The sequence below is a fragment of the Hemibagrus wyckioides genome, linkage group LG26, assembly GCF_019097595.1.
Source record: "Hemibagrus wyckioides isolate EC202008001 linkage group LG26, SWU_Hwy_1.0, whole genome shotgun sequence".
Lineage (NCBI taxonomy): Eukaryota > Metazoa > Chordata > Actinopteri > Siluriformes > Bagridae > Hemibagrus > Hemibagrus wyckioides.
In genome coordinates this window covers 19,095,603-19,104,405 of record NC_080735.1, presented here as the reverse complement: position 1 = coordinate 19,104,405, position 8,803 = coordinate 19,095,603, and the positions used below count along the sequence as shown (strand labels likewise).

General features: G+C 40.7%; 1 long non-coding RNA gene across 1 annotated transcript; it reads left to right on the top strand.

Annotated features, from left to right (window-relative positions):
* Nucleotides 1-2,299: 2,299 nt before the first annotated feature.
* LOC131346961 (uncharacterized) lies at nt 2,300-8,207 on the top strand. Its single transcript, XR_009203681.1, has 3 exons — nt 2,300-2,792; nt 2,895-2,981; nt 3,097-8,207. It is a non-coding gene; the product is annotated as an uncharacterized LOC131346961 (long non-coding RNA).
* The last annotated feature ends 596 nt before the right edge of the window (nt 8,208-8,803 follow it).

Below are 8,803 nucleotides of genomic sequence, written 5' to 3'. Positions count from 1 at the left end.
TATTCACTGCTATTGATACTACATATACATAGACATATACACTATATTGCCAAAAGTATTCGCTCACCTGCCTTGACTCGCATATGAACTTAAGTGACATCCCATTCCTAATCCATAGGGTTCAATATGACGTCGGTCCACCCTTTGCAGCTATAACAGCTTCAACTCTTCTGGGAAGGCTGTCCACAAGGTTTAGGAGTGTGTTTATGGGAATTTTTGACCATTCTTCCAGAAGCGCATTTGTGAGGTCACACACTGATGTTGGACGAGAAGGCCTGGCTCTCAGTCTCCGCTCTAATTCATCCCAAAGGTGTTCTATCGGGTTGAGGTCAGCACTCTGTGCAGGCCAGTCAAGTTCATCCACACCAGACTCTGTCATCCATGTCTTTATGGACCTTGCTTTGTGCACTGGTGCACAGTCATGTTGGAAGAGGAAGGGGCCAGCTCCAAACTGTTCCCACAAAGTTGGGAGCATGGAATTGTCCAAAATGTCTTGGTATGCTGAAGCATTCAGAGTTCCTTTCACTGGAACTAAGGGGCCAAGCCCAGCTCCTGAAAAACAACCCCACACCATAATCCCCCCTCCACCAAACTTTACACTTGGCACAATGCAGTCAGACAAGTACCGTTCTCCTGGCAACCGCCAAACCCAGACTCGTCCATCAGATTGCCAGATGGAGAAGCGCGATTCGTCACTCCAGAGAACGTGTCTCCACTGCTCTAGAGTCCAGTGGCGGCGTGCTTTACACCACTGCATCCGACGCTTTGCATTGCACTTGGTGATGTATGGCTTGGATGCAGCTGCTCGGCCATGGAAACCCATTCCATGAAGCTCTCTGCGCACTGTTCTTGAGCTAATCTGAAGGCCACATGAAGTTTGGAGGTCTGTAGCGATTGACTCTGCAGAAAGTTGGCGACCTCTTCGCACTATGCGCCTCAGCATCCGCTGACCCCGCTCCGTCAGTTTACGTGGCCTACCACTTCGTGGCTGAGTTGCTGTCGTTCCCAAACACTTCCACGTTCTTATAATACAGCTGACAGTTGACTGTGGAATATTTAGGAGCGAGGAAATTTCACGACTGGATTTGTTGCACAGGTGGCATCCTATCACAGTTCCACGCTGGAATTCATTGAGCTCCTGAGAGCGACCCATTCTTTCACAAATGTTTGTAAAAACAGTCTGCATGCCTAGGTGCTTGATTTTATACACCTGTGGCCATGGAAGTGATTAGAACACCTGATTCTGATTATTTGGATGGGTGAGCGAATACTTTTGGCAATATAGTGTATATATATATATATATATATATATATATATCAAAGAAGCACTAGAGGAATTGTGGCACTGGCTAGAGGGGGCGCAACATAATAGGCACTAATAATGGTGAAGCAGACCACCATGACCCTGTGCACTTGCCCTTATGCCCTGAACCCATTTTACCACCCTCCCTTGTGCTTGCACCTGTCAGATGGGACATAAGGGAAGAAATGCGCCAAACACAGCAGTTGGAACTAGCCTCACCAGAATGTCCTCCTGCTTAGCAGTATGTGCCGGCACTTAGAGAATGAGTAATTCAATGGGTCCACTTGGCACTTAGTTCAGGTCACCCGGGCATCTGAAGAACCATAGTTATCGTACAAAATGGCTTCTGTTGGCCCAAGATAGCGTGGGATGTAGTGGACCATGTCAGAGCCTGCCCTGTCAGTGCCCAAACTAACCCTAGCCACCAGCTTCCAGCAAACCCAGCCAATACCACAACGACCCTGGTAACACTTGGGTGTGTAATTTATCAAGGATCTTTCATGTTCAAACAAATATAACACTATTCTTGTAGCCATTGATTGGTTCTCTAAAGTGTGCCACCTCATCCCCCTCAAAGGCATGCCCATCAGGTTTTCGAAATTATGGCATCTCAGAAGATATTTTCTGACAAAGGGACACAGTTTACCTCCCGGGTTTGGTGGGCCTCTTGCCAACAAAAAGGTACAGCAAGAATGTATGGGTGTGTTGATGTCCAGGAGCAGAGTGAGCAACCACAGCTTCAATCACTCATATCATATTCCCTTAGTCATCATTGGGTCTCCCTGAACATGACACACACACACACACACGTGCACAAACCCTCTGTACGTGACACACCTACGTACATAAACATATGTTTTCTACTGATATGGTACATACTGAATATCCAGAATATGCCATATTCCCTTAGTCATCGTTGGGTCTCCCAAGTGGTTTCACAACTTAGAGGATCTGACAGAGGGTACAGAACTTCTACGCTCTCCAATCTAACTTTTAGAGATCACGGACCTTTCTGCAGGGGAGAACTTAACACATTTTCACTAACTTGAATCATTTCATTTATGTGTATTAGATTGAATGTCATTAATAATATTAATATTAATATTAGAATAATATAATTAGAAAGAATATCTTGTTCTATTTAGTTATAGATGGAAACAGATATATAAAGTTTAATTTGATACATTTAATTACAGAACAAGGTCAGACTATACATATCTGGCAGTAGTGTCTAGGAAATCAAAATCAATCAGCATTAGGTAATTTCATTATGTCTCACAGAACATTGTTTTAAGATGAAATGTATAACTCGGAATACTAATAGAATCTTTTTCCTATGATGTGTTAGACAACAGCGAAGTGATTATTTCAGATGACGAGTGTCTTGAAACATCAACGCAAGGCTTAAGAACAACAGAACGATCTGACTCCGACCAAAGGCCTACCGCTTTAGTACATCCGTGGCCTAAACCAATTCCTCGAATTGCAGGTAACTCATAACATAAAATGTGAATATTCTAAAAATGTAACCAACCCATTCAAGGATTGTAAAAAAGCTCACCCTTATACATTTTATTATTTGTTGATGAAGAACAAGAGGACATAGGCCGCGTTTTCAAAGGAGAAAACAACTCGGATCAAGTGCTTAATCATCTAGATCAAGCCACTTACACTGATGGTAAGTCATGACATAAAATATGAATACTGAATATTCTAAAAATGTAACCAACCCATTCAAGGGTTGTAAAAGCTCACCCTTATACATTTTATTAATATTATCCTTTCTAATCCAGAAGTGAGTGATACTGATGAAGAACAAGAAGAAGACATAGGCCACATTTTCGATGGAGGAGAAAATAATCTCGATCAAGTGGCTGCATATCCTGAGGAGTGTTTCATCACATTGAATGGATTCTTTCAACTAAGAGACGAAATATTTGGAAGGTTTGAACGTCTGTTTATTACACTTGACAACACTTCAGGTATTGAATATCTACAATCTTTATATGATACTCTTGAATGTCTGAAAAGCTGTGTTACTGTGAATATAGAGTTGTTAAAAAGATTTCACAATAGACATGGAGCAGAAGCGGGTGAATCTCACACAGTCTTCAGGGGCTAAGAAAATATGGTGTGAAAATAATCTACCGTCTTATGATTTCGGTTTTGATGAAACTTTTTCTAGTAGTTTGTTACAGCACAACTCATGCACAACTCTGAACCCTTATTTAACAGATGCTATCAATCAGTTAAACGAGAGTTTAGGACCATCACAGCAGCTTGTTAGTCAGACCCCTATTACAGATTATAGTGACATCATTACACCTGAGACACAACATGACATAATCAGTGAACTTAACCAGAGTCTGTTAGCATTACAGAATAGTCTAAATGAACAAGGTTACTCTACACAGTTGAATCCCTCATTAATAGATGCAGTTAACCAGTTGAATGTTAGTCTAAGAAGTCCTGAGCCGGTTAATACCCAATTCCAATCATAATTCAGATCATAATGTATCAAATACACCACATACTCAACACGACATATTCAGTGAACTTAACCAGAGTCTGCTAGCATTACAGAATAGTGTAAATGAACAAGGTTACTCTACCCCCTTGAATCCAGCGTTATTAGATGCGGTTAATCAATTAAATGATAGTTCAAAACATCAACGAGGTCTCTACTTCAGAAATCGAGCATAATCATACACCGTTATCTCCACATGATTTGTTTCATGATCTTAACCAAAGCCTCGTTATGTTAAATGCGGGTTTTGTAAACTTTTTCGATACCGTTGCGTCACGAAACACTCAAACTGTAAATGAAAACAGGACTGAAACAGTCTCCTAATGTAGAAGACGTACAAACAGCTAATACTGAGAACATAAACCCCCAAAGCTGTGATGACATGCAAATATTTTGTGGTGTTAACATACAACCCCATAGTGTTGAAAGCATGCAATTAGATAATGATGAGATCATACCCTCACCCAGTAATGAAAACGTGCAAGTTGGTAACGGAATTGATCCTAATATTAGAATAATTAATCGCGACCGATTCAGTAATACTGAAATTAGGAGAAGAGTAAATTTTTCATCGATCGCAGCTGTAGACAGCTTTACGGATTTTTATAATTGTTTTAGAAATCTTAAACAGTTTGATAGAAGTGGCTAATGAAATGATTTCACCAAAGGACATAGTAACGGTTGAAATTAGAGGTGATACGATCAACGTATCTTCATGCATTCAACTAGTTAATGGGTCTGTTGATTTACAGTCATTTCTGACCATGCTTGAAAATTCTATTCAAAGTAAACGTGAAATTTTTACAGATAATACACTCGAAATAGTAATCCAAATAAAAGGAAGGTTAGTACATTATTCACTTCGGAAGCTATACAGAAGAAGATGAGACATCTGTATATATTTCATAATAAAGACAACATGTGTTTTACACTATGTGTTACACAACTTTTGAACCCTCAAAATAATGACTTTCAAACTGAAAAAATCGCTAGACAAATCCTCCGTGATGTAGGATTAACTGAAAACACAGCTGTCACATTCGCTGATGTATCTAAATTTGAGAAGCATCTGAAGTGTAAAATCGTAATCATACACCGTTCTGACAACAAAGCCGGCTACTCTTTCTTTCAAACCAGCAAAACCCCCCATGAAAAAACAATTTACTTGTTCTTGCATGACAATAATTATTACGGAGTTAAAAGCATTACAGGACTTTTGGGACGTGGTCATGTCTGTCGTTTCTGTCATTCGGGGTATGAGGAAGCCAGAGCTCACAAGTGTGAGTTTAGCTGTAACATTTGTCGTGATGTAGATTGCTACAAACATAGACAGGGTATAATTAAATGTCCTGATTGTTCGAGGTTGTGTAAGTCAAAACGTTGTTTCGACATACATAAAGTAAAACATCGATCTGAAAGAGGTGAATACTCTCTGTGTGAAACGGGGTTCTATTGTAGTACCTGTAATGTCATAGAGTATCGGAACCCCTTTAACCGGAAAGATCATGTGTGCTTAGGGAGACATTGTGAACTCTGTGGTGAAAAAGTGGATTCAGAAACAGTGCATAACTGTTAAGGAAAGAAAAGCCAAATATGAAATACATCTTTTATGATTTCGAGACTAGACAGGAAACAGGAACTCATACTGCTAATTTATTATGTTGTATGAATTGTAGGGGAGGAGTGTGTTGCAGCATTTTTTAGGACTTTCCATCATAAAAAGTACAGAGGGTACACATTTATAGCGTATAACACTAGAGGGTTCGATTCATACCTTTTGCTAAATCATTTAGTGAAAGAAGGAATCGCACCTGAAATCATTGCACAAGGTGGAAAAATTATGTGTTTTTCTGATACAGATTTTCAACAGAAATACATCAATAGTCTGTCTTTCTTACCCATGAAGCTAAGTAATCTTCCTAAAGCCATGGGGTTCTCAGAAAATAAGAAAGGTTATTTTCCTCATTTCTGGAACACATTAGAACACCGAGACTACATAGGTCCGTATCCTGAGCCCGAGTTTTACGGTGTGGATAGCATGATGCCTAAGGACAGGGAGGATTTTTTTATGTGGTACGCGACCGTGACTGACAAAGTCTTTAATTTAAAGAAAGAGATACTGCATGAACGATGTAGACATTCTGAGACAGGGGTGTTTAGCTTTCAGAAATGAAATTCTAGAAAGTACAGAAGTTGATCCCTTTAAATGTATAACAATCGCATCTGTCATTATTTCTCGATGAAGACACACTAGCTATCCCACCACTAGATAATTACATCAATAGACAGAAATCTTTCTCAACACCATCCATTCAGTGGCTTGAATACATTTCCGCCACACAAAACCTTCCCATTCAACACGCTCTGAACGAAGGTGAAGCAACGTTTGGCCTTTATTCTGTTGATGGGTATTGTGAAGTGGGTCAGACGTGAAAGGCATTCGAGTTTCTCGGTTGTTTTTATCATGGGTGTGAAAAGTGTTATCCCTCAACAGGCCCCTTCCCCTTTAACAGCAACATTAGCTTCGGGGATGTCTGTCAAAAAACGTTGGAGAAAATTAAGTATTTGCAAGAGACACACAATTTACATGTCACAACAATTTGGGAGCATGAGTGGAGTGAAATGAAGAAATGTGATAACAACGTGGTAAACTTTCTAAAAGAGTTTGACTTTCCAGAGCACATAAACCCCCGAGACGCCCTTTACGGCAGTAGAACCAACGCATTTCATTTACATTACACAGTAAAAGCAGAGGAGAGAATAGATTATTATGATTTCACTTCTCTTTATCACTACGTGAATAAGACAAAAACCTACCCAATCAGTCACCCAGTCATCATTTACCGTGACTTTGAGCCTCTAGAGAATTATTTCAGGTTAATCAGAGCTAAAGTATTACCGCCTAGAGGTCTGTGGTCTCCTGTTCTTCCTTACAGGGTAAGAAGCAAACTTCTTTTCCCTCTGTGTAAAACATGCTGTGAGCAACAACAGCAAAAGCAGTGTCGCCATTCAGACCAAGACCGAGCTCTTATCGGAACTTGGGCATCTGTCGAAATAGCTAAGGCCATTGTAAAGGGTTACAAAATTTTGTGTTTTAAAGTGTTTGAGGTTTGGCACTTCCCCAATAGATCTAACAATCTCTTTACCAAGTATATTAAAATGTTTCTCAAAACCAAACAGGAAAGTTCAGGCTACCCATCATGGGTAGTCGATGAAAACACAAAAGACACATACATTAAAAATTACAAGCATAACGAGGGTATCGAGTTGAATCCTGATCACATCAGGGTCAACCCCACAAAAAGATCTGTGGCTAAACTCGTGTTAAATTCGCTGTGGGGTAAAATGTGCCAAAAACAGATCAAACACATCTCTGATCAAAGTTTTTAAACTTTATGTTCTCTGATCTCTACAATGTTAGCCATTTCTCTTTTCTGTCAGATGAGGTCGCTCTCACACAGTGACGCTATAAGGATGACAGACTGATTAAACCAGGTAATGCTAACGTATTCATCGGAATTTTTACTACAGCATATGCGAGACTAGAACTGTACAATCTGTTGGATCGTGTAAAACAGCGTTGTTTATACACAGACACAGACAGCATCATTTTTAAAAGCGGTGAAGGTGATTGGATGCCTCCACTGAGTGATTACTTGGGTCTTACCAGCGAGCTAGAGGATGGTGATCATATTATTGAGTTTGTCAGTACTGGTCCTAAAACCTATGGGTATAAAACTAAAAAACATCTATGAAAGCAAAAGGTATCAATTTAAATTCCGAAGTTGTCAATTTGAAATCGCTTACTGAGCTAGTGGATGATCGAGTGAAGAATCCGGATCAAATCGGTCAACTTATAACATCACACAAACAAATCATTTGAGATAAAAAGGGTTTTCATTTGAGAAATCAAACACAAATAAAAAGATTCAGAGTTGTGTATGACAAACGTGTTTTATTACCTGATTTTACAACTCTCCCTTACGGTTATTAAGATTGTTCGTGCTTATGATTGTATATACACTATATTGCCAAAAGTATTCGCTCACCCATCCAAATAATCAGAATCAGGTGTTCCAATCACTTCCATGGCCACAGGTGTATAAAATCAAACACCTAGGCATGCAGACTGTTTTTACAAACATTTGTGAAAGAATGGGTCACTCTCAGGAGCTCAGTGAATTCCAGCGTGGAACTGTGATAGGATGCCACCTGTACAACAAATCCAGTCGTGAAATTTCCTCGCTCCTAAATATTCCACAGTCAACTGTCAGCTGTATTATAAGAACGTGGAAGTGTTTGGGAACGACAGCAACTCAGCCACGAAGTGGTAGGCCACGTAAACTGACGGAGCGGGGTCAGCGGATGCTGAGGCGCATAGTGCGAAGAGGTCGCCAACTTTCTGCAGAGTCAGTCGCTACAGACCTCCAAACTTCATGTGGCCTTCAGATTAGCTCAAGAACAGTGCGCAGAGAGCTTCATGGAATGGGTTTCCATGGCCGAGCAGCTGCATCCAAGCCATACATCACCAAGTGCAATGCAAAGCGTCGGATGCAGTGGTGTAAAGCACGCCGCCACTGGACTCTACAGCAGTGGAGATGTGTTCTCTGGAGTGACGAATTGCGCTTCTCCATCTGGCAATCTGATGGACGAGTCTGGGTTTGGTGGTTGCCAGGAGAACGGTACTTGTCTGACTGCATTGTGCCAAGTGTAAAGTTTGGTGGAGGGGGGATTATGGTGTGGGGTTGTTTTTCAGGAGCTGGGCTTGGCCCCTTAGTTCCAGTGAAAGGAACTCTGAATGCTTCAGCATACCAAGACATTTTGGACAATTCCATGCTCCCAACTTTGTGGGAACAGTTTGGAGCTGGCCCCTTCCTCTTCCAACATGACTGTGCACCAGTGACCAAAGCAAGGTCCATAAAGACATGGATGACTGAGTCTGGTGTGGAGGAACTTGACTGGCCTGCACAGAG